At 38.1% G+C, this 27063-nt stretch overlaps 1 non-coding gene and 1 pseudogene across 1 annotated transcript; both read right to left on the bottom strand.

The window, feature by feature from the left end:
- LOC120595575 (metalloendopeptidase OMA1, mitochondrial-like) overlaps positions 1 to 13950 on the bottom strand; it is a 29681-nt pseudogene extending 15731 nt beyond the window's left edge.
- A 10686-nt stretch (positions 13951 to 24636) lies between these two features.
- Positions 24637 to 24742, bottom strand: LOC120595919 (U6 spliceosomal RNA). The gene has a single exon (XR_005651031.1). It is a non-coding gene; the product is annotated as a U6 spliceosomal RNA (small nuclear RNA).
- Positions 24743 to 27063: the final 2321 nt, after the last annotated feature.

Genomic DNA, 27063 nt, shown 5'->3' with positions numbered 1-27063 from the left:
GTCTGTATCCCCACTAGACCACACAACCTAACAGAGCAAGAGTGCTACCCATTGGTTCTCCCCACTGAGTTCCCAGTGCCGAACACAATTATTGGCTCATTGTACAGGCTCGATATTTCCAGAGCAATTTTTCTGACTCTGTTTGTCATCCTAGTGGTCTTTCGAATCATGTTAGTCTCCAGTTCAGTCCTAGTCAAAAATATTTCTGAAATAATATTGAGCCACCTATTCTGCCTGCATCACAGAGCACCTCTGTGTGTGTGTGTATGTGTGTGTGTATGTGTGTGTGTGTGTATGTGTGTGTGTGCGCTTGTGCGTGTGTGTGGAGAGAGAGAGAGACAGAGAGTGAAAGAGAAAAAAGGGAGAGAGAGAAAAAGAAGGGAAGGGGAAGAAGGAGAAAGCAAAGCTTTCAGAAGCAGAGATTAACTTCTAAAGAAGGGGACAAATTTAGTAAAAGAAAAAAACAAATACCACTTGTGGCGAAATCTTAATGTTAAAAACATTAAAACTTAAAGTATGAGAGAATATATGGAAAATACTCATTTTAGCCTCACACATGAACATATATCACATATGACAAAAGATGTGATAATGCTGTTTTTCCAAATATAAAATAACAGAAACAATTATGTTTTTTAAAGTTTACTCAGTCATGCATATTCACTCTCTGATTCAAATTTCTATTCTTATTAACCTCATTTCAGAACAATAAAGTAGCGTTAATAATAACAACTCACGTATCGCTTACTATACAGCCAGGTGCTTATGCTAAAGTGTACACATGTATTAATTTATTTAATCCTCATAAAAACCTTATGATGTAGGTATAATTCTTTTCATTATCCTAAGGTAGGAACTGAGTCTTATTAGCTCCTGTCACAAAGCTATTTCATTATTTACCCTAAATTTCTTCTCTGCCTCACCTACGGGAAATGCAACACAGAAACAGAGGAACTAGCCTCCTTAACCCAGAAATATAAGCCACATTTTGAGGGTGGCGGAGCCACTGCACAAGCCTGCAGCCTTGGACAACTTCATGGAGTCGAAAAACTTATTCACATTTAACAAACCACTGAATTTTGGACTATTATCTGAGGGAAAGAATTTTTATCTTATTTAAGTCACTGTAATTAGGGGTGAATTTATTATAAGACATTACCCCGTGCTCTAACAAAGTAAACAAACAAACACCTCCCCCAAATGGGTTTTACCCAGTATTTTGTGGATTGCTAAAAAGTTCGTGAACCAGGTAGAACTGAACTAAAGTTTAAGATTAAAAAAAATTCATCATAACCAACATCATGGTCTTGTCACAATAGCAAAATCCTGGTTTATCATTTCTGCAAAAAAGAGATATACATTCTGTTGAATGTATCATGTCTCTAAACCTCAATATTACAGGCTCGTATATCTAATTTTGTCATGACATAAACAGATCCATCTGTTGAGATAGATTAAAATGAACCAAGATTATGAAACCAATGTATAAAAACAATGTCAATTTTTGAATTTACAATGGGAAATCATTGTCACACAATCAGAGATCCTCAAGTTCATGGAGGCAATATATTTTCTTCATGTAGTCAAGATAAACAGGTTGCCAAATTGTAATCAGAAGCTACTGCACAGTTTTATGAGAACTGGATACACTCAGAATCTATATAATCAACCCCTTGAGTCTCTGTAGACAGATGTACACAGGAAGCCAAAGCTTAATCAGAAGTTGCTTCACGAACATGGAATGAGATGTAAGGAGTCTGATGACTCAGATGTCACATGGCGCATCTCACAACTGTGATTCTCTTGGCAATAGGAGCAGATACACTATTGCACAGCTTTAGCTAAGATCGCTATCTCAGTGGCAAGTCATCTGCATTTCCAGATTTGGGCGGCTTTTTTTTTTTTTAGGTTATTTTTTTTTAATTTATTTTTTTAGTTATAGTCAACATATATTATGTGAGTTTCGGGTGTACAACATAGCGATTAGACATTTATATACCTTACGAAGTCATCACCAGATAAGTCCAGTACTCGTCTGACACCAAACATAGTTTTTATAATATTATTGACTTAATCGTGAAAACCAGAAAAACTGAAAGTCAAAAGGAAAGCTCAAGATTCCCCTCCACATCCACACTGTTTGCAACTCATGTTTTTCTTTCCTTTTCCTATGATTCTTCTGATCTACTTACTCTATTTTTCTATTTTTAGCTCCGTTACTACATCACTTTGAACTAACTTGCCACACTATCACTCCAGCCAGATGAGTTGATTTACTGCTTAGTTCTCAAAGGGCAATCAAATTTTGATCATTTCTGCATTGGGGGGAGAGGTGCATAATTAGAGCTTTCAGGTACAAATGACAGAAGACTTTTTTTCAGATGTTAATTTTTAAAAGAGAAATGTTAAGGTTGAATACTATAGACTAATTTTATCCCTCTTTTTTTACCCTACTCTGAGATTTAGCTTTTTAACTTTCTTATGGCATTTACCATGTATTGCTTGATAATTTGGTAATTTTTATACCTTTATAATTCACACTGGGGTTTCAAGGGGCTTCGAGGGGAACAGCATTTTGTGATTCAGCCTTGCAGTCACTTCAGTACTCAGGTCGGTGTCTCACAAAGGTACGTTCAATTAACATTAGAATAATTGAGTTAATAAAATATTAATGAAAACAACTGAGATAAAAATCATACTCCATAATAGGGCAGTGTGGCTAACATGACAATACTCCTTACCACCCACCACCTTATATAAACACTGAATTCCTCAGAGGACAATAAAAAATTATGCTGGCGTGTTTCAAATCTCCTGAAAAGTTGGGGGTCAGTGGTACTGGTGGTGGTAGGGGATGCAGTTTTTGTTTTTTGTGGGTTTTTCTTTTTTTTTTTTTTTTACATTGTAGCACAAAAAATTAAATATACTCTTAGGCTCACCTATAAGAAATGCTCAGTGAGCATTACCAAAAGTCCTATGTTTGGGTCACGCCCAGGAAATAAAATCAGAAGTTCTGGAGGTGGAGCTCGAGCATCATTTTTTGTTTTTTTTTAATTTACCTAATATACAGCCAGGGGTGAGAATCCTTGAATAAGTCCACTAAATCACTCTAAGCATGTGTTTTTTCATACTAAGAAAGGTCACCAAGATATTTTTGTAAATAAATGCAGTATCTCTCCACTAGAGAAATACCCTCTTCCCCTGACTTTAATAAAGAGCATTTTTCCCACCATATTAGGTTGATTTATTGTCTCATTTCTATTTCCTTTTGTAGATTCTAAACTCCATGAGGACAGGATTAAGGTATTTGTCTTATTCATTATTATTTCCCAGGGGGAAAAGTCCCATAGTACCTGAGGTGTATTAATCACCCAATAAACATTTGTTGAATGAGTCGATGAATTTAGAGTTTAAGAAAATCTGTAACAAAGCAAGAATATTTTATCCATTTAAAAATTGATGAGGAAAGAGCAAAAAAAGTAATACTTGTAGATCTGATTTCTCGTGGGAAGCGATTCTGAAGGACTGATCAGTGAAACACAGAAAAATGTCTTATGATATGATTCTCTAGCCATTGATGGACAGTTGTCATTTTCATTCTTTAGTATCCATGATATAAATAAATCTCTGCTTGGCTTCTTGCCCTTGCCTATCACTGCCTTCCCAAACCAGGACAGTTCGGCCTAATTTAATGGCTTGACCTGGTCCTCATCCTTAGGGGTTTTTCTAACTCAAAATAGAAAGTTTGTAACTAGCCCTCTGGGGCTCACTCTCAAGCTCTGATTGCTACCAAGTCCTATCCTACTTCTGAGACGTTTGTCTGCATTTATAGCTCTTATTTGGTAATCAGATACCTGTTGGCTTTTTATTTGAGATCTCTTAAAACTGGGATCTGAATTGATTCTTTTCAAGTCGGTTGCCAGCAACTAAAATTCTGGCCCTGGCTCCTTGACTATATGCCTGAGACATTTTCATCCAATTGCAAATTTTCCCTGGTACCTACCAGGAACCTAGATTCCTGACTGTCACCGCTCCGAATTCCATCCCCTCATGAGGGATTATGTTCATAGACTAGACTTACCCCTGGTATCTGTAGTTGCTCTATTTCTTGCTCCCATCTCTCCCAGAATCTTTCTGTTTGCTCTATCCCATCGTATCACTAAATGTGGGGCAGACATATGACACACAGGATCCCATAAATCCTAACTGCTAAATATGCAGACAAATATCTCATTCTGGTCAGTGTATGGAATTGCATAATTCCACATGCCATATAGCATTGCTGGCACATTTTCTTGCAGGAACAATTCCTCTTCCTGGAAATAATCACAACCAGAAGCATTAAATTTTGCAACACCCTGGGAAACCACTTGAATTATTCTGTGAGAATGAAAAAGATATCAAGCGTCAGTCCTGTAATCAACTTCCGTTAGAAAAAGAAAACTATGTTTGTGCTTTCTCAAGCACAGAAATTTGTTCCTGCATATTAAAACAATCTGTAGACTTATATTACTTTATATATTTAGGTGTTCAGTGCCTAATTTTCCCAATTCAAATTGTGAGACTGTCTGAGCAATGAAAGGGATTACATACTCAGAGGTCTTTAAAATTAGTATGGGATTTAGTTTAATTTTTGGGATTTAGTTCAAAAGCAAAATTCTCCCCAAATTTCTGGCTCCGTATCAAGGCCTATATCTCTAGGTTACATTTTAGTCACGCTCATTTTGGCCCTTGAAGGCCTATTTTGCATATAACATTTATCGTTAGAATTATGAGAATTATAAACAACTAAATATATGTACATAGAAAGATACATATGTGTATATAGTCACATGACATTTTACAAAGTGCATTTGCAAATAATATTTCCTTAAAATTCTCAAAAGTCAATGCAAATTAAATGTCATCTCCATTTTATAGATATAGAAGCTGAAATCTTAAATGACTAAAATCTCTAGGAAAACCAGGATCTGAATTTAGGTCCTGTGGTCACAAATCTCCCACTATTTCACCAGATCTCATTCACCTAGCTCACTGCCTTAGCTATCACCCTCTTTGTATTAGTCACCAGTAGGGAGTACGTTGTACTTCAAATACATGTTATAAAAGAAAGACATAGACCAAAAATGTCAACAAAGTGATCAGTCTGGTAAATTACAATATTTTATAATTCACCTATCCTTGAGGAAAAGTATTGAATTCCCAGGTACCCTGGAATGGAAAATTCTATTATTTCCCCTTACCTAGAATGGGAGAGGAAAGGAGAGGAATCATCCAACATCTGTCTTGGAAAATGAAGCATTGATAGTTTATTCTTTTATTCATTGAGTCATTCAAACGACACATTTCGATGGGGGCCTCTCTTAAGTATTAGGCAACTGTGATAGAAATCTAAAGTACAAAGATGAAAATGGTAGTCGCTCAGAGTTCAGTGGGAGAGACTCCGCATGCTTTTAATAGAAGTACCCGCAAAAGGTTGCAGCTCCTTAGAAATGGAGAACTTCGCTCTACTTTTAGAAGCTTAGAAATTTTTATTGAGTTAAGAGTCATTTAAAAAAGACAAAGAAAGAAAATATACATCTTCTCAGTGAGAAATTCAGACTGAAGAAAGTCTATACAATAAGGCTAAAAATAACATTATAAAGAGTATTCTGCTGTGTTGTGGAGAAAAGGTTATACATGCATTGCAAAGGTAGCTTAGAATAATGCTATGAAGAATCACAGATGTCACATCACAGATGTCACCCTGAGATTTTTCTACTTATCTCACAGGCAGTGGGTAGCCTTCCAAGGTTTATAAATGGGTATATTGATGAAAACCCGGAATCTCCTGGTCAACTCCCAGAAATTGATTTTTCTTAAAAGCAGAGCCTGAGACAAGGATTTTGGTACCAGCAGCTTATTTGGAGTATAATTTCAGGAATTAAGGTGAGAGAAGAGAAAAGGGAGATAAGGGGGAAAAAGGAAAGTCATTAGTATGTGTCAAAATGAGTGAGTTATATATAACATACTGTGACATCTAAGGCTCAATTCGGCTTGGGATTCACTGAAAGGCAGAATATACCATAGTGTTGTCCCCACCAAGTGTGAGGAATCTGGGGACATTTATCCACACACTCCACTCTTTATCCATTGAGGGTGAATCTTAGGGGATAAAAGGCCCTAGAACTTCTAGCCTGACCTATAAAAGCCTTTATTTGGAGAGATAAATGAAATATTAGCTTGTAGGGGAGCCATGTGTAGGTGACCTCTAAGATGGGCCTAGTTTGATAAGATGAGAAAGAAGATCTTTTTTTTTTCATATAAAGTGTGAAACTAGCCTGTTCTATCTGGGAGGCAGCCAAAGAGACCCCCTTGAGGTGGCTGTGCATTTTAAATCATTAGTGTTTTTTTTTTCCCTTTCTTTTCCTTCAGAGTCTCCCTCCACGGCAAATCTGAAACATGCCCAAACAGTATCCCACCGCCTGCTGAGAGATTTGGCTCTTAAAAGCTGGAGTATCCTAATTGCAGTCAACTGGGCTGCTTTCGAATGCCTATGGGGTTTGGGAAAGCAAACTCTGTGGTTGTTATTTGTCTTCCTGGAATATACAGTATCAAGAAACAAGGCCTACCTTCCCAGGCTTCAATCTCCTTTGTTGCTCCAGATTGCAAATGACATCTTTGTGTGGAATGCATTAAGATCCTTTGTGTTCCAGTATCAGCCCTGAGGCCTGCTCAGTGTACATACACCCTGGCAGCTCTCATTAGGAGGAATAATAGGCAACATGTTTCCTTAAGATTTGTTATCTTTTCTCACTCTGCCCCAGCCAATGTGTCTGCTGGGCATTTTCTGGGACCTGCTTTGGTGCAATAATGTGGAAGGCGAGATAGCAGAGCAGCATTTGTTATGGGATCCTAGCTGCAAGCCTAACATCTGCTGAGTATTCTGTAACTTTCTTTGAACATAATTAAATACAATCACCAGTCTCCCCCTCAGCCTCCCACCACAGACCCTATTAGAAAAGGGGAAGAATATGACATCAAACCTATGTGGAAAATGCCGAACAATGACACTAATTCAACCTCAATGTATCTATCCCTTTCTGCCGAAGAGGCATTTGAATCATCATTGTCCTGAAAGCTTCTGTTTTTCTTTGCTCTTCTTTCCTTTCTTCTTCCCTCTCATCCCTCTTTCCATTTCTCTCTCTGTCTCTCTCTGTCTCTCTCTGTCTCTCTCTGTCTCTCTCTCTCTCTCTCTGTCTCTCTCTCTCTCTCTCCTTCACGCTCTCCCTCTCTCACGTTTTTCTTAATAAATAATTATTGGGTACATTCCACATCCCATGCAAGACAGACATCTGCCCTAATGAGTTTAAAAATTATTATGTAAAACAAGCTCAGAAACATAGAAGCACAATATGTGGGAAAAGCACTGCCTTTGGAGTCAGATGTACCTGATATGAAGGCCTCTCTATGGTTTCCTAGTTATTTCACCTCCCTGACCCTCCTTTCCTCATCTACAAAATCACAAATGCTATTTTTTAGCCTCGCAAGGTTGTTGCGATACATAAACTAGTTAGTAAACCCGAGCGCGTAGTGCAACACATCATAGCCTCAGGCAGTCCTTAGAAAAGAGTTAGACACTCCCTGTGTTCTGAACTAATACATGTTGAAAGAAAGACTATATGACTGTTGGTGGCCAGGGTGTATATTCTTGTACTCACAGAAACGTAACATTTCAGAGCCAGGAAGGACACGTCACTCTACGTAGACTAGGAGATGAACACTCTAAGCACTACGCCTGATGGAGGATAGAGAGTTGGTCGAAACTCATCTCCTGACCTCTCACAGTCCTTCCCCTCCCTGCTCTGGAGAGTGGGTTTGAGAATGTAGACAGCCAGGACAAAGCACAAGCAGAGGTTCTGCCACCCCGTTCCAATCTCTCTCACACAGGATGTGTTCTGTTATTCGAATCATTTTCTTTAAAAAATAAATTACTGCACAATCATTACATTTTTGTGGTAGAGAACATCAGTTGCTCACACAGCAGTCACCCCTTCCTCTTGTGCTTTTCTGAAAAAGCTTCCGTTCTACATAAAAGCTGAAAGTAATAGCTGTCTCCTTTCCCAGCCTCACCTGAAGCCAGGCCATGGTTACAGAATTAACACGGGCTGATGGTACAAGAGGGGACATGTTTTGTCACTTGTAACTTATAAACTATTCATTAAAAAAGATAGGCAAAACTAAGAAAAACAACCTATAATTTTACTACGTTATTACACTTGTTTACATGTCTTTGCACACACACATCCATGTGAGCTCATACACACATGCACTTGTATAGATGGTAATTTGTTAATAATGTTTTGAAATTTTTTCATGTAGGAGTACAAATTTCTCAATTTAAAATTCTTTTACATCATTATTTCGGCGATGCGATAGTCTAATTTACAACTCAGTGAATGTTTATTTCAGTAGCTTTCTAATGTTGATCACACAGCTTATTTATAATTTATTAGTATAAATAGCTTCTTCATGACCATTCATAAAGCCAGAGCTGGTTTTCTTTCTCATAACATATTAATTTTCTCAAATACTGCATTTATAATGGCATTACTTTACCGAAGAACCCAGAAATAACAAGGTGCTTTTGTACAGTTTTACAGTTTCCAAAGTACTCTTATATTCAATGCCTCCTTTGATATCCTAAATTATCTTTTGAAGATGATTGAATAGCTGTTATTAACTCTATTTTTTAGATGAAAAAACCTAAGAATTATAGTTTGATTGGCTTTCTTAAGAGCTAAGCTAGTATGTGACATGTCTTTAGAGGATTTTTTTGACTCTGAAGTCTAATATCTTGCATCGTTCTTAACTATCTTCCTGTCTATCTCCTGGCCTCCTTTTTTTTTTCTTTCCTACAAAAAGTGACACATTATCTCTGTCTTTGAGTTGCTTATAATTCACTGGCAGAAAGTGGCAAGTGAGTTGGCATGTACGTTATCTTGTGAAAAACGTAACCAAGGGAGAATGAAGGACTGGCTCTTAAATCAAACAGGAAAACTATGTAAAGCTTCCTAGAAAACATAAAATTTAAGGAGGGGTATTCCACATCAAGTTCATGATTCTTACCGAGGTGTTTAAAGTTCTCTCTAATCAATGATACCCTCATGTTATCTCTACTCCTTTGGAATTACAATATCATATTCAAATAAGGCAGAGTTTCTCCCTGTCTTTGGCCATCGGGCCCTACCTCACCCTAAACTCCTTGACAGTACCCGTCTCCTCTATTTTGTAGGCAACCTGTTGTTTTCCAAGCACTTAATTTCTCTTTGCCATCATTGCTTGGAACCCAGCTTAAGCTTTATGTCTTTCATGAAATCAGAATCAACTCCTACTGGGTGTGCCTGAGAAAGAAAGAATTCTCTTAGCATGTTGGAGACTAGAACCCCATTCTGTGAAACTGTCTTTTCTCTCACCACCATTAGAGAAACACCAGATCGTCAACTGTTATCAGTTATTATGCTTTGGACCAGGGCAACAGAGATATTTAGGGTATGGTCACTGCCAAGAGAAGGTGATTGTGACAGTCTAGGGATAGTGGGATGGTGACCTTCTGAGAAATGAGCTCTAGATGTGTCCCTTTTTTTTGCCTCCTATGTATTTCTGTAGCTTTCTGATGCGGAAGTATTAAATGATAATGGTCTTACAGGTGAATTCTCTTAATCTCAGAAGCACAGAAAAGCTTCACAACTAGGACAAAATATCAGAAGGCTGAAGAGATGCCACTCGGAGAAGAGACTGAACAAAGCTGGAGAATGAAAAATTGTCCTTCAAACATGATACAGAAAGAAGGTCTCTGAGAAGGTGTCGGTGGACAAAGAAGTCCACTCCATGGGCTTTGCTTTTGGAAGCCACATCTCCTGGATTCTCAAGGTTTCTGATAATGCTTGGCAACACCGTTCCTATTGGAACTGGTATTTAGCTTTATGTCAATAGACTTCACTGTAATTAAAATTAATCAAAGCGTTCAGGGAGTTTTGGGAACCTTACCGTCTTGGCATGAGATCAATGCAATAGAGGAAAGGCATTTTGGTTGACAGCTAAGCCATACTCCTAGAAATATCATTCAAGAACTGAGAGTTTTTGGCACTGAAAACAAAAGTACTTAAACATATTGCTGAGGGCAAGTTCCATAAACTAAATTTGAGTTGCCAAACTAAGACAGGCAAGTTAGGCAGGCCATTAAATGTTAAGTTGGCAAAAGTAAGTTAAAAAAATTAGCTTCAGAAATCTTTTCTATTCTGGAGGACCTGAGCTAATTCAGAAACCAAACATGTTTAAGGGTTTCTGAAACTACCACATTTTGTTTTTCAATACATTTGGCTTAAAATTAAAATTATTTATCATGTTTCCCTAGTCTGTGGGTTGAGTTTGCTGGGTGGTTGCTCTGCTGGGGTAACCTGGGGTCACATACATGTCTACAGTCAACTGATTGTTTACTTGGGACTGGATAGTCCAACAAGGCTTCACTCATATGTCTGGTGATTGGTGCTAGCTACTGTCTGGCCTCTCTCTCCACATGGTCTGAATATTCCGAGGATACAAGTACAGAAGCTACGAGGCCTCTTGAGGTCCCCTCAGAAGCTGTACGACAGCACTTCCACTGTATTCTATTGGTCAAACAAAGCATATTACAAGTCCAGCCCAGAGTCAAGAGTTGGGAAAATAAACTTATTGGGAAGAGCTGCCAAGAACGTGAAGCTAATTTTAATCCACCAAATTCTCATAGCTGGATTTGAGATTAAGTCCTAAAGAGGTTCTGTTCAGTCATCTGAACAAGTACAGAATATAAGAGGAGGTTAAATACAGCCCTGAGTGAGCCAAGGATGTTCTTTAAAAAGAGATTATTCTCCTGTTCATTAATCATGAAACTATTTTTTGTGTTAAGTACACTCCACACATATGGGGACATCTCCTTAGATTTTACATCCCAACAACCTGGTTTTCTTTTAAAATTCTAACTTTGCTTTATGTATAGATAAGTGTATGCTCATATATGTAAAAATATATAAACATATGTATAATTTGCATATGAGCATGCTGTTATTTACAAACTGTATATAACTATATTTCCATAGTGAAAATATTTTAAGGTTTCAATCCAAGTCTTTTATTGTGATTACAGAAGAGAGGAAAGTAATTTATATAAATACAGCCTGAAAGCCTTTCAAAAACTCTCTATAGCACAGTTTTTGGCTTCTCCAATCTTTGTTGATATGTTATGTGTGATAAAGACCACACAGGATTTCTATCTATAAATATTTTTTTAAATCACAGGGGAAAAAAATAAAAAGAAAGGTTAGAGAATATTTTTTTTCCAGCTTCAGCATGTTCCTTGCTAACCCTTTATAGCTTCAACTGCCCCTGGTCCTATATCTGTCTTCTTCAACTTCCTGTACTTTGCCACCTTGAAATATCTTGATCGGCATACATTTTCCTTCTTAAGGGTCAGGTAAGCAATTCTTTTAGGGTAGAGATCATTGTCAAGTTACAATGAGATATAGAAAGATGTTAACAGGAGATTAACAAGGAATAGAGGCTCTTACGATCAATCATAAGGATTAAAAAAGCATTGACAAAGAAAGAGTTTTAAAGAGTGATGAGATGAGCAAAGCAGTGAATGCTGAGTTGCACATATCACAGAGTACATATATCAGTATATTACAGGTCGTGTGCAGATTCCAGTCTCTAGGACCGCCATTGGCAACCTATGACCCTGCTTCAAATCCAGCCCACCCTCCTCTGCTTTTGTCAATAAAATTTTATTGAAACACACTCATTTACTAATGTATTCTCTACTGGTGTTTTTTGTTCTGCAATAGCAGGACTGAAGAGTCATGATTGAGATCACGTAGCCTGCATGACCTCAAACATTTACTATTTGCCTCTTTACAGAAAAGTTTGCTGACCCTTGCTCTGGAGTTTTTGATGTCTCTGGCTAGGTCACTGAGAACAAGGAGTAGCAAATGAAGGCAGGAGACATTTGTGGTGTATAGGGAAGAATATTTTTATCAGAATATTGTCAAAAATTTGGGGTTTAAATTTTGATTAGCCATTTGCTACCTGTGCAACCCTGAACAAGCTATTTAATCGTGGAGCCTTCCATTCCAAAGTTCCTGCTACCTTTATCTCTGATGTTAGAATAAAACACAATATACGCTCTTGAAAAACTTTGTGAATTATAAAAATGCAGTACACATGTGAATTGCTATTATAGTATTTACAGTACTGTTGACCAAAATATTTTTATTTCTTCGGCCTTCCATGCGCTTTGTGGATTTGCAGTCCCCCGTCTTCCCAGAGTCATTGAACTTGGTTTGGCCAATGAAATGGGAATCAAAGTGGTGCCTGTCACTTTGCTGGAGAAGCCATTTGGAAGGACCTTGGGACATATCAGTGAAAAACTAAGGAAATCCAAATTAGGTGTTTAGTTAATAATGTATAAATATCAATATTGGTTCATTAATTGTGACAAGTGTATCATAGTAATGTATGATGTCAATAAGTGGGAACAGTGAGTGTAGGGTTTATGTGAACTCTGTTCTTTCTTTGGAACTTTCTGTAAATGGAAACTACTCTAAAATAAAAATATTTTTAAAATTATCTTGACAAGAATTCCTAGGGACTCAAATATTTTCTCAATATTCTGGGATTTCAAGGTCATCTCAAGGCTTAGAACAAAATGTGCTGTTTGCTGTTCACATATGTGTCAGTTTTATTAATTCATCAGTGCATCAATTCATGCATTTAAATATCGTTGACCAGCTGCCTGACAACAGACCACCCACCAAACACCATGCCAGATACAGGAGAGGTGTCGATGGACATCTCAGACTTCAATCACATTTCATATTCTCTCTTTAATTAAAAAATGATCCTTGATTCACTCTACATCATATCTGTTTATCTTCCACTGTCATTATTATAAAATATTTAGGGTAGAATCCTCAGTTTTAAAGGGATATACTGATTGAGTTCAGACATCTCCGTAAGAGGCATATTTTTAAAATTTTCTTCCTGCCCAAAGGTATGGGTAATAGACCTCAACTGGCTATCCTGGCTCAAAAGCAGAAGGCAGAGATCATTGTTAAGGGATGAAGATGTAGGGCAGAAGGAGAGAGTGCAGAATGGTGTGGCAGGCACACATCAGTGCCTTTCCCTGGCGATGAGTAACTGGCAGCAGGCATGTTCTGAATGGACTGAAGACAGAGAGAACCTTCCTAAACTTAGTGAATTTTAGACAGAGACCCCAGGGTCATTAAAGACAGAGAATGAGAACTAAACTTTTAATGATTGCAAACTAAGGCATTGACTATTCTCTGCAATCCCTGACACATGCTCTAAAACATGAAATCGGCTATGACAATGCAGAAAGAGTTGACGCATAAGGAAATGTGCCAGAATGTGCAAAGTTGACGAAGGTAACAGGGTTTCAATTCTTAGTGCTGAGAAATTTGAAATCGTTACTACTATATGTTATTTATAGATCGGTTTGTGAATACACACATTTAGGTTAACTCTATAGTAAGTTTTATAAAATTCTCAGTCCATAGTGAGTTCAGTCTAAAGTAAACAAACAAAAACAATTAAAAAATTCTCTTCATGAAATACCATATATATACATATATATGAGCTAGTTGGAACACATTTGATGGTTTTTCTTAAAGCTGTCATTTAGAATTGCCAGATAATATGTGATGTGGTTCTATATGCATTCTTGCAACAGCAGTAAGAGTTTGGAATTACTACTATTCCACTTACAAATGAGGAATCTAGTTCATATAAATTAAATGACCTGCCAAATATGATATGGCAAGTAAGCATTGGATCCAGATTTAAACCCATCTTCCTGACGGATACAGCCAAGATTCTGATCATCAGAGTAGGCGAAATTAATGATGACCCATTCATCGCGTATAGAATGCTGCTTTAGCCAGTTTTGGTCCTGGGTGGTATACTGAACATAAAACGCATGTATTCTCACCAGGGAAACAAATCACGATGAGCTGGTTAGAAACAGAGTGGGGAGTCTAATTCTTTGTCAGGTTTTCTCCTGAAACACTAATCTCTTAACCCTGAAATTCATGGGGTGGGCTGGGTTGGAGTCACTGGACCAAAAAAGTACTCCTTTGAGAGACAGCAACTACAACTGACTTAGCAGAATAGGTCGCCCAGTTAATGTAATACATATATATATATATATATATATATATATATATATATATATATATATATATATACACACACACACACACACACACACACACACACACACACACACACATACATACATACATATACACACACACATATCTATCTATAGATATTTATATTAAAATAAGATAATATGTAGATTAAAATAAAATTATATCTATCTATAGGTAGGTAGGTAGATAGATAGATAGATAGATAGATAGATAGATAGATAGATAGATAGATAGAATCTTATTTTCCCAATTTACTATTTGTGTTATCCTTTCTCTCCTCTAGCTTACCGATTTTTTGACATTTCATATAGAAATATTTCAAATATTAAAAAGTATATAAGACACATTTGAATAGTTAAATAATAACAGTAAAAACAAATGTCTATGTAACCAACACCCGACAAACATTTTTACGGCCATCAAGCTATCTTTATCCATCCCTTTTCCTCCCTGCAACAGCTAGTCCTAATTCTGAATTCAGTTTCAATCATTTCCTTGCTTCTCTCTATAGTTTTACACATAACTTACGTATATGTGCTTAATAAATGATTCACTTTGTTTTCTTTTGGCCTCTTATGTAGGTAGGATAATCACATATGCTTATGTTATCCATCATTATCTGTTTGAGGCGCATCCTCATTAATAACAAAAATTCTTATTTCCTGTGGTTACTATTTCATCTTATGAATATTTCACAGTTTATTTTCTTATTTAGCTGGTCTGAGCATTTAGAGTCTCTCCTAGTGTTTACTAATATTTACGCTGCTGCTGTGAATATCCTGGTGCTTGTCCCTTGATCCAGAAGACCCACGCAAGTGTCCATAGGGCATGCACGGAAGAGAAGATTGCTGTGTCCTACAGCACGAACATGTTCAAGTTTACTAGGTGATTCCATTTTTCCCCCAAAGTGGTTATCCCAGTTGATACTCCCAGCAGCAGTGGATGACAGTCCCCATTGCTCCACATTCTCATCAACATTTTCTATAACCCAGCTGTGTAATTTTACCAGAGTGGTCTGGGCGAAACACTGGCTTAGCGATTAAATTTGTATTTCTCTGATAATGCAATTGAGCAATATTCCATATGTTTATGATCATTTGTTTTGACTTCTGAGAAATGCCCATGTGTATCTTTTCTTTTTTTATTTTATTTTTGTTATTTCTTCTCCTTAATAAGTAGAAATTCCTTATGTATTCTTGATACCGAATGCATTAAAATACGCTTCCTTTGCTGCTTACCTTTTTCACTCTCTTTGTGGATCTTTTAGTGATTAAGAGTTGTGTTTTTAATTTTAATGTGGTTTAAGTTCTCAGGATTTGCCCTTCTGTTTTATATTTTTCTGTCCATTACAATTCCTTTAAATATCATTTGGGGGGCGGGGGGTTGTTTCTGGTTTGTTGAACTGGGTGTTCTTTTATCATGTGGGGAGTATTTATACTGATGGAGCCTGCTTACGCTCAGTCTTCAAGTGTTCTTTTCAGTCTGCTCCTTCTCACAATTTGTTCTGTCCTTTTCCCTCACTTTCCTGTCTAAACCTTCTTTGTAAAGTATTAACACAACCAATTGAAAATTATTCTAAATATCCCCAAAGTCTAAATTAAGAATTACTTCATATTGTATTAAATACAGCATTTTCCCACCAAATTTACCTCACACCCAGTACACTTCCTGAAAGGTCAGGAACTTCGGGGTTCTCTTTGCTTGTCAACTGATTGTAGTCTGAAATTGTAACCATCAGGCTCTGTGAGTTTCTTCATCTCAGTTGTGGAGGAATATTTTAATTAAAGAGAGAGAGGGAGTGAGGGCTAGTGGCGGAGAGTGAAGGAGGGTGGGGTGGGGGAGAGGAGAGAGAGAGAGAGAGAGGAGAGAGAGAGAGAGAGAGAGAGAGATGAAAGAAACATTTTCTTTCTAATCCCACAGAGACACATTCCTGTTTCTAGCCAGACCCACATCGAGATGCGATCATTTGCTCTGATTTTTAAACATACTTGATTTGTCTACCTTAAAAGTGGCACAATTAAAGATATTTTCAGGTTCTATTCAGCCACACAATGTGGCTTTTGGTCCAGGCTTGCCCCTAACCTTAAAACCCCCCACCAAACAACAGATGTGCAGAGATACTTGCAATCCTTACAAAGAATATAAATAATCTTCTAAATGTTTTTCCTTGTTAGGAGTAAGAAGTAGTATTTTGGAGAAATCATTAGATTGCAGTTTAGGAGATGTGTATTCTAACCTTAGCTCTCATGTTAGAACCCCTCTATGTGCTTCAGTTTTCTCATCTGCCCAAGTGAGGTTATCAAACTCACAGTTTCTGAGTCTTTTTTATCACTGTTGTTTTTGTTTAAATATCTATTTGCTGTTTCTGGAAGTAAAGACCCCACATTTTCGATTTGTCCATCTACGGTATATATCCTTCTTATTGGTCATGCAGATTTATTGGTGGAGGAGGGGCACTAAAGCCCCTAAAAGTCCCTATTTTCAAATAGAGTTGGAGGCAGTTCAGTAGGTTGAAAAAAATAACTGGGCATGCTGTTTTATTCCAGAAACTGACCTTGTTTACCACTGTGGAAGGAAACAAATTTAATTCTGTCCAACTGTATTTTCCAGCCATATTTTCATTGCCAGTGAGCTCAGACAAATCTGACAGTATTATTTCAATATAAGCTGGCCTTGACTGCATATTGATACACTAAGTTTCATATTCACTTTCAAGAAAAAAATTATTTTGATTAAAACATGTTTGATAACATGTTTTAATCATAAGTGTTTTTTCATAACCTTTTTTTTTTACTCTCCTCCAAACAGGTATATAAAACAAATTCTCAAGTACAAGACAGAAAGATAATTTTAAATTTCTTTTTCTATATGGAAAGTATGATGTAAATTAATATATGAATGCTTACTACGGGATAAGAACTTCAATAACTACTATAGTCATTCATCTAAAATTTTTTTTATTGATTAATTTATGAGAAATGTGTCAGGCTAACTCTTGTCCCAGCTATCATGAAGCTTAAAATCTAATGCGAGACAAAGACAATAAGATAGTTTGAGTAGGCATTATTGCTCAGTAGAGAGCATCTAAGAAATACAACTTCATTTTCTGTAGCTTACTATTTATTTCTAAATCCCCATTTTCCTGAAAGAAAATGACCTCAGTCCTTGTGAGAGTTTTAAGCCTCTAGATTTCTGTCACTGATTTCGGGTCATTGTGGGGATGCCCCTGTGGTCCTCAGTCTTGTTCTAGATAGCCCTAGGATCATCACTGTCTGAGCTTTATGGCTCCTTCAGCTCTCGTAGGTTTTTCTGTTGCTTCTGTGCTATGTTTGGGGCAAAGTAATCTTTTATTAGATTTTCCATTTCCCTGGTCATCCTATATAACTATTTCATCCATTGGATCTTTCCTTTTTCCCAGCAGAGCTGCAAGGAAGTGGTGCCTTGACATTTCTTCCTCCTGCTACTTTCTTTCCCCTATTGCCTAAGTGCTGAGTAGGGTGACTGGAATATCTTCCTAGGTTTAGAGAAAGTTTTCTCACTTTCTGATTCCAGCCAAGACACGCATTCACCGAAGAGATCAGATCATATTTAAATCTGAGGTCTAAATAAAAGAGGAAGATCCAGTTGTGCACAGATTGAGAGAAAAACATTTTGAGTGGATTTGGCATGGCCTGGTTGTGTTTGAAATACTCTTCTAAATATAGTACTTCAATTATTTCTTCCAATAACCGCAGGAGATAAGCACTTCTGATTTGATTGATAAAAACTAAAGTCCGTATTGTTAGGAAATGCCAAAAATCCACAACTATCATATAAAAAAAGAACAATTTTAATTATGATACTTCATAAGATTGAAAAGAAAAATATATGAGGTAGATTATACTGGGGTAACTGATCTTGGAGGAGAGGAAGAGATTCCCTGAGAAATTGATAGATAAATGAGTCCCAAAGAGTGAAGAAGAAGCTGTTGAATAAAAAGACTCAGGATAAGAAGATATTGTGTGTAAAAATGCTTACACGATAAACAGGTAAAATGTTTGATGAACCAAATGAATGTTAGAGTTATAACATTGAGCATAAAAGTGAGAGCGCCCCAAAGTGAGCCTAAAGAATAAGGGTTATGAAACTTAGAACTATGGGAGAAGAGATCATCTGTGTCATTGGCAGCAGTGGAAATAATTTGGTCATTGGCAATTGTAGCTGGGAAACTCCAACCTCCTTACTGCTAAGCAGCTGGGGTAATCTAAGTACTCATCTTGGTACCTGCGAGCAGGAGGTCTTGCAGTGAACCTTGACATCAGATCTGGATGATCTCCACAGAGCCAGAACTTCTAGTCCAAATTTTAATGTATGTCTACATTAGCTGGGAATCCTGGTAAAATGCAGGCTCTTACTTTGTAGATCTGGGTCACCTACTGAGATTCTGCATCTCTAACAAGCTCCCAGGTGATGCTGACATGGCCAGTCTGTGGACCTCCCTTTGAGTGGCAGGACTCCAGTCACCATATCATTTTAGTGAAATGTTACAATTGTAAGTAAACTCGAGAATCAAGTACTATTTTATGACTCCAAAAGTCTTGTGAACCAAGACAGTAGATTTCATTATGGAAATTAAAAAACCACAGATAAATTTCAGGAGTTCTAAAGTTGATAGGGTCCTTACAAACTGCTTAATAGAATAACTGAAATTAATCAGGATGGCCCAGCTAATCCATAACAATCATGGCTGTGCAATGTGTTTGTGTTCTAGACTGTCATTAATGATCCAAAAAAGCTAAATGCCTTGAGAAGAGATTACCAAATTATATGAGAACGACAAAAGGACTGATGACACCCATGACTGTTTGCCACAGAGATGATCATAAATGCAGTGACGAAAATGTAGAATCATTACTGTAATATGCTTACAACATTATTGCATATTCTACTAGGACTATAGAGAGCTCGGTGTTTCATTTTTTTATGATAAAGATCTCACTTAAGAGATATGACATACCTACTTTCTTGTTTTGGCAAGCCATCCATACTGCTCTCTGTTAGAGAAGGAAATTTAACATGAGATAACAAGTCTTCACCTAGTTATGCATATCTATCAGATTCTTTTTCATATAAACCCTTCGTGGTGGGTTGAGCATAATATAGGCTCAAGGTATCTATCACTCTGCCCCTTAATTACATGAGAAAATTGAATTGCACATAAGAGATAGTACAGGACCTTACATTAAGATGTGTATGTGTGTGTGTGTGTGTGTGTTTGTGTGTTTGTGTATACCTACCTACTTACATACTTACCTATCTATATCTTTCTATATCTTTATCTAGTATAGAAAACATTTTTTTTAAAGAAGACTCTGGAATCTGAATTATATCAAAATAAATCAAGAGAGGTGGCTGGGGGACTTTTCAGGGCTGGCTTAGGGAAAAGGGTTTTTTCTGAGGGACTTTTATAGGAGAATCAGCTAGTTGGTTGAGTATGTTTTTCCCAGAGGGGATTGAGGAAATAAACCCCTTGGTACTCAATTCCATTCAGAATGACCCTCAGCTCTGGTTACTTACAAAGTATCTGATCTGAGAACTGTGATTTCAAAGTGCAAGAAAAGGAACTTACTGATACTTCCTCTCCTATTTCTAATGCTAATCTTTCATCTCTCATTAAGAAGCAAATTTCAGATGCCATCACCCTGTTGATAGCTGACTTATTTTACTTCAAAGAATCAACTTAGCTTAGTACTTCTAAACTTATTGAGGAATAAATGTGCCCATTACTGTCCTAGCTACCATGGAATAGGAGTTACTAAGATGTGCTTTTAGCCTAAGTTCTCTCTCAGCAAAGTTCAGGGCAAGAATTGAAGCACTGACACTATACCTGGGGACAAGGTTCAAGGTCAATTGATATACATTTAAAAAAAAATAGAACTGAAGCAAGAAAAAATGAGAAAGAATTTATGGAGTTACTCTATTGGCTACTTCTTTACTGTATGTCTCAATGAGAAACCATTGGATGTTGTGAGGATTGTTTTCTAGCACACAGCACTTTCTCTGGAGGGGCTCCATAGAAAACAGCATTTCACAGTAGTTCACAGAAGGGAGAAGAAGGAAGAATTGATCCACCTGGCTCTTTTCCATCTCCTCCACTTGGGTTAGGGTTGATGCCTTCAGACTTCCAGTTCACATCATCTGACCTCTCGGTGTCCTCTCAGTAAGGCAGATGCCGCGTTCCCTAGCATGACACTTCATTCAATTCCAAAGAAGAGAACGTGAGATGAATAGAGCTTAACCTGAGGCTTCAAATTAGATTCCATCCAGCTAATTCAGGAATCTCAGTTAGGGTACTGGACCAGGTGGCAGTGGTATCAGTGTAATCTGGGGGGCAGGTGATGGATTGGATAAATGAAGCAGTCACGGGTATCGGAGGTGGATCAGAAGGCTTATTTAATACAGTCAGCTCCTTACTGCACCACGTCTCATGCCTTCCAAAACATCTGGCCGCTAACTACATTATGAAACACTTGTTTTTCTTTTCATTAATCAATTAATTAATTATTTTCCCTCAGACAATAAAAATACTTTTATTGCTTCCCAAAAAGGACAATTACAAGTCCAACTAGATACAGGTACAGAAACTTCTTCAACATATTAGCTTAACGTCATGTCTTGGAGGCATAAGGTGACAAGATGCTCAAAAAAGCTATGGTGTCAGCTACTTATCTATGAGATTAAGTCGATCTATGAGATTAAGTCGATCTAGGAATCGAGATGTGTTTTAAGAGAGTGTCTAGAATCCAGGGACCCAAGGCCATGCGAACACTCTGGCTATGAAATGGCACTGAGATGAACCTCATCATTCACGTAAAATGGAGCTATATGACCTAATTGATCATTTGGTTGGATTTCCATTGACCATAAAAACAAAAATATATGCATATTTAAAAGCATGATAAATGTGCAAGAGGCTAACTCAGTTACTAAGTCAGTTGTGCTGAGATAGATTGAATTAATGTGTGGATATTGCTTATGTGCCGAAATAGCCATACTACAGAAGCCACAATACTTTGACTAAACAGGAGACTCACTCTCCTGAATGGGGAAGTTATTTTTACTGTCAGTGTTTTGGATGAAGGTAGACTCCTCATATAGAAAACTAGCTCTAAGATGCCAAGCTATTCGTGGGCCACAGGCAGGAAAATAGGAAAACACTGAAGTATTTCAACGCTCAGAAAAGAGTTCCCTTGTTCTAGGGAATTGGATTCTGCCATGTGGAACCTACAAAGTGGAGACAGTTCCAGACAAAAGAAGACATGCCAGAGATTAAAGTAAAGCTATTTATGTGCATAACACTGTTTGGCTTTACTTGTCTATAGTAATCTTCTCTTTCAGTGCTGTTCTAAGAACAACAAAGAAATTCAGTTACAAAAATTGGTCCACAAAGACAAAAGACAAGCCGTAGCAAAATCGACAAATGATAGAGATAGGCACATCTTCCCTGATTCTATTACAGCAGGCTGATCTCTGAAAGCTGGGGTAAAGTTTACTAAGGGGCCAGTAGCCCTCAGTGTGGTATCTGGAAGACAGTGGGAATTGGGAGCCCACTGAAAGTTCTTCCTTGTTCCTTCTGAATAGAAAGATATCCCTCATGGCATCAGCCCTAGCCATTTACAAGAATTTATCTCACAAAGGCAGTAAAGATGTTTGTTTTGGGCCTTAGCCATTGACTAAAACATAATTATCTCACCAGATAAACCATTGTCTATGTGCCAGGAAGTCATATAAAAGATAGCAGTCGAAGAGTAATGAAAGACGTGTCTTATTTTTCCTCTACGTATAGCAGAGTTGGAAAGATGACTATGAATAGAAGTCCAAAGCTTGTGACGTCCTGGTCAGGGGAGTCGGATGTCAAATTGTGAAATCATGATTCCACTCTTACATTTTTAAAATCCACAGAACACTTGTGTAATCGCATCTAAAGTTCACCACAGCTTGCCATGACTCCTGTTCTTCAGATGAGTGAACCAAAGCTAAGATGACTTGTCAAAGTATATAATTTACTTGCCAAAGTCATATAACTCTTACAAATTGAGCCAGAGCAAGAGCCTAAGCCTTCGATTCTGGATTCCATGACTTTCACCTTTGTTACACTTATTTCTGCAGTAGTAACTAGGTGGAGGATAAGAGATGAGACTGAAATCTGGGCAGCTACTTAATATAAACATTTCCTTAATGTTCCTTTAGGGATTCACATACTCCAAGCAATCTTTCCCCACTGAATAGAAACTATGTGACACATATGAGAGAAAATATAGCACAAAAGACCCATAACAGAAATCCAAGCACTGGCACTGAATCCAGAACTCCATAGTATCTGGCTGAAAACCTTGCCTCGAGTAGATTATAGATAGCATGTCATCATACTCCCCTGTTGCTAGATCCCCATGCATAAAGTAGGGAGTCAGGGGACTTGAGAACCTGGGCTGCTTTCAGATTCCCTTTTCAGTGTGGAATGAACATTGTACAAGTCTGTACTGGATGAGCCGTGAGAGATTAAGGTGGGGAACTGAGAAGGAGAATGTGTCCTTGTTCTGATGCAGCAAGTTTAGCTCTTGGCTATAGTCTGTTGGGCTGTGCTGGAATCCAAGCAGTGCCGATGTGCTGACATATGGGATGCCCACGGAGCTTTTCCTGACACCCAGTGAAGATGCTGGAAGCATAGCAGAGGAACAGGAATCTGTTCGTGGGTTAAGTTTGAGCCAGTGCCTGGTCACGCAGTGTTTTGCAGAAAAGACCTTAGATGTCATGCAAAAGATGCTTTAAGGGCCCTTGACTTTGGCTCAAAACCAAGCAGCAAGGGGTGCAAACATCTTGTGAGTAGCTGAAGTAGATAACATCTTTCTGGTAGGAAAAAAAAAAGCATCTGGCAGATCCAGCACCCACAGAATCTCGGAGAACAGTGTGCTGTTCCAAAACAGATGCTAGCTCTGGCAAGGACTGAAGTCAACGAAGTCTCGTCCCCCGCCCTCCCCTTCAAGTCCCTCACCTGTCTCTGGGAAGTAAGTTCTCTGAGGATATCCATCTTGTTGAGTTGGGATTAACACATTTGTGTCTTTATTTTAATTTTGTTTTAATGAAAATCATAGTTGGAAGCTAGCATTGAACGTATAGAAGGTGAGAACTGAAAAAAGCCAGCAACTTCTTTTTTAGATGAGGAATTAGAGGCTCTTAAGTGTGAAACTATTCACAAAAGGTCTAGACCATTAGTGGCAGAGCTAACACCAAGAGTTGCTTGGATAGAGCTTATTGTGCACCAGGCACTGTGAAGCACTTCACATGTTTGCTCTAAAGTTCATCAGGATACATCTACTTCTGCAAATAACAAATGTAAGAATTACAAAAGTAAAGTGATTCACCTAAATGTCAATAAGTCACCTTGATGAGTTTCTGCCCCAAGATATAATACGAGCTAGTTATCCTCGACTCAATTTATGCTCTAGGTTAGAGTTTCAGAGCATTCAATTTGCTGACTACTTTTCAAGGCAACAGAGCTAGAGAGCTGTAATTCCATAAGCTGTTGGTCATGGGGAAAAAGTAATAGTTGAATAAAGAAGAGAGAGAGAAACTGAGAATTCTCTCTCTTTGCGCTATTCTCTCTCTCTGTCTGTCTGTCTGTCTCTTCCAGGCATCTTGGATAATTATTAAGCTGAAGAAAAGTGTATTCTGACATTATATTTTTCTGTTTTGATATTTTTCTTATCTTCATTTCCTTTGGAACCCTTCTTTTTATTAAAAATATAATAAAAAATTACTAAGCATCTCAAAATATCTTCCATTTTAGAGCACTTCCTGTTTTAGCTCTCAGATCATTCTTTGAAAGCATCACCTATGCTGTATAACTCTTCTACTAAGTAAACTTCCATGCCTTTCCCTATCCTCCTTGATTTAGTGTGTCACTCTAAGAGTGGCTTTTAGGACCCTCCATTACATATACTCACCCTCCTTCTCATCCTGATTTTCTAGTGCCCTGTAAATGGAGGATATAGCCAGCATCCCTGAACTTTACTTTTCAGATTCACACATCTCACCTTCTGATCTCTGAGCCTTCACTTATTCTATCCCTTCTCAACACAGTAATAACTACTTCTTTTTATACTTCGTCTCCCACCATCTCTTCCACCAAAAACCCTATACGGCTCTCAAACTGCAGCTCAAAGACCATCTTCCATTTGCAGCTTTTCCTGTCTCATCTTCCCCAAACGGGATTTGTTTTCTTCCTTCTGTGAATTCCCATAGCACTTCTCTTTTCTGACTAATTACCATAAGTCAGGTTCCCCAAGAAGCATACTCTGGAGATTAGTACAAAGGAATTTTTTTTTTTTCATATTTGAGATTTGAGTGGTTGGAAAATATGGAACGCTCATGAATTTGTGTGTCATCTTTGCACAGGGGCCATGCTCACCTTACCGGTATAGTTCTAATTTTAGCATAAATGCTGCCAAAGTGAGCGCTGTGTGAAAGGATCAACAGACCTGGAGAAGTGAAGGAAGCTGGACTGGGCAAAAGAAAAGTTGGGCTGCCATACTGTCTCTACAAGGAACATAGCCAGTATGATGGGGTAACTCAAGCTGTGATGGCCCTTCGGGATTGTTCTGAGTTGTCCCAAGGGGATGAGGGTCTTTACCTCTCTCTCTACCAGTTGGAGCACCTTGGGCAAGGACCAAGGGCAGTAGCACTTAGAGAGGATTACCTGTGACCTCTCTGCTGTCAACACTCCTGGGGGAATGGGTATTTCTCCCTGAAAAGGATGACAAAAACATGAGGGGCACAGCACAGTATTCACTGCACCAACTTCTAAGGAATCTGGCTTTCTCTGCTTTACAGGTCATGTCGTTATCTCCTGGAACCTAGAAACTGTGTCCTACATATTTCTTGAATTTCTTGCATCTGTGAGTACGGTACACAAGAGATGCTAATCTGCCAAGATGAATTCATTTTGTGATCTTTCACAGAACTTTCACTTTAAAGACATTAATGAGGTATGTCAGACACATACTATCTCTTTTTCACACAGGAGAAAATTGAGGTATAGCGTGATAATTAGAGTTGGTCAGCGGCACAATTAATTTAAAAGTTTCGAGGAAAAAAACCTAGGTCTCAGGACTCGCAGGCCAGTTGTCTTTGAAAAAAAAAAAAAAATTCAATGAACCAAATACAAATAGTAGCTTAAAAAGGACTACAGTCCGGTCAAGAGTTAATAACCTTGCTCCCTAAACCTCTTCTCAAAAATTCCTGCTTCTGGACCTCCCTGAGGTGCCTCAACTTGATAAGTTATTAGACTTCCTTTTGGCACATATTCACATGAAAAGAGCCAGAATGTTCAACTGAGATTTAAAACAACTTTGGCCCATTGCCCAGGGCTCATGCTGTGGAGAGAGCAGAAAGCATCCTCCAGGAATCTTTAAAAACAATCACTATGGGGAAGATGACCTGAAGTACAATTACTGAAATCATTTTCAGGAGACTCTGCACAGTCATAAAATCAGGTGAAGTCATAAAGAACCCCTTTTGAAGACAACAACTCCTTCCCTCTCTCATCTTTGTACCCTATTCCAAATCCATACCTACGCTATTACCATCCCCCACCCTAAATCACAGTTTTAGTGGAGAAAGTCACCTGTGATGTAGCCTATTTCTAGGAAAACACTGGAAAAACCCCCGCTGCTTGACTCCAGCCATGTGTGTCAATCCGTTTATGTTGCATCAATGAGGCCTGTTAGCAGGGTTTCTCGTTCACTGCCATGCCTGTGAACCCCAGGAGACTGGGGCACAGAGTGGAGACTGCTGCTTCCACTACCTGCAAAGTCCCGTTAAGGACTTGGCTAGTAACTCCTTTTCTTTGGGTTGATTGATATTTGGACTGAGACATGCACATAGAAATTACATATAAGCACTTGTGCCCTGGCCTTATTTACTGAGTTGTTGGAGCAGTTCTATTCTTCTGTTCATTGTCAGGTCAATTGTCCTTAAATGTGACTTTTTCTATGTCATGCATCTGCTCAAAAACCACACTCCTGATCATAAGTACCAAATTCTTAGCCTAGACCTCCTGACCCTCCGCAAACTAATTTCAAGCTGCTTTCTAAGTTCTACTGCCCACCTCTCCATTGCACAAGTCCTGCATTCCAGCAAAATCATCCTTTAGATTCTTGGATTAGAAGCACTTCCCAAGATTGCCGGTTCAGGTCCCTTCAAAACGCCCTGGCACTGCCATACACTCTATGATTCCCCAAACCCTGGAAGAGCCATCACAGAAACCAAAGGCCGTATTCTGCCAATAGAAACTATTCAATGGATTTCTAACTCTTCTCAATTTATTGATACATTTCAGTGTCAATTAATTCCCATGTCGGACTGGAGATGCCACTTCTGCCACTCATATTTTTCACAGAGACATATTCACACTTTATATTTTCACATAGATATCTCACACACACGCACACACCTCTTACATTTCACACCTGCACAGTTTTGTTTTGTTTTGTTTTGATATTCTTTTTTTTCCCTGCAGAGAGAAACAATTTTTTTTATCTACACAGGTTGAAATCCTACTGAGACTTCGAAGTCCAACTCAGATGTTCTCTCTGCCTCAAAGACTTCTGGTGGCCCACTGTGTAACCCATACGTATTTCACATCACTTTCTGCCTTGTGTTATTATTTGTGCTCATATATCATCCTGTCTCTATTAAATAGTAAGCTGGACCAAGGCAGAAGCCAGATGTCAACTTTTCTTCTGTTCCAACAATATCTGGCACAATGCACTGGACAAAG

This window comes from Pteropus medius, unplaced genomic scaffold (genome assembly GCF_902729225.1).
Source record: "Pteropus medius unplaced genomic scaffold, Ma_sr-lr_union100, whole genome shotgun sequence".
In the NCBI taxonomy this organism is placed as follows: Eukaryota; Metazoa; Chordata; class Mammalia; order Chiroptera; family Pteropodidae; genus Pteropus; species Pteropus medius.
Note: the sequence above shows the minus strand (reverse complement) of the source record. Positions and strands in the feature narration are given on the sequence as shown.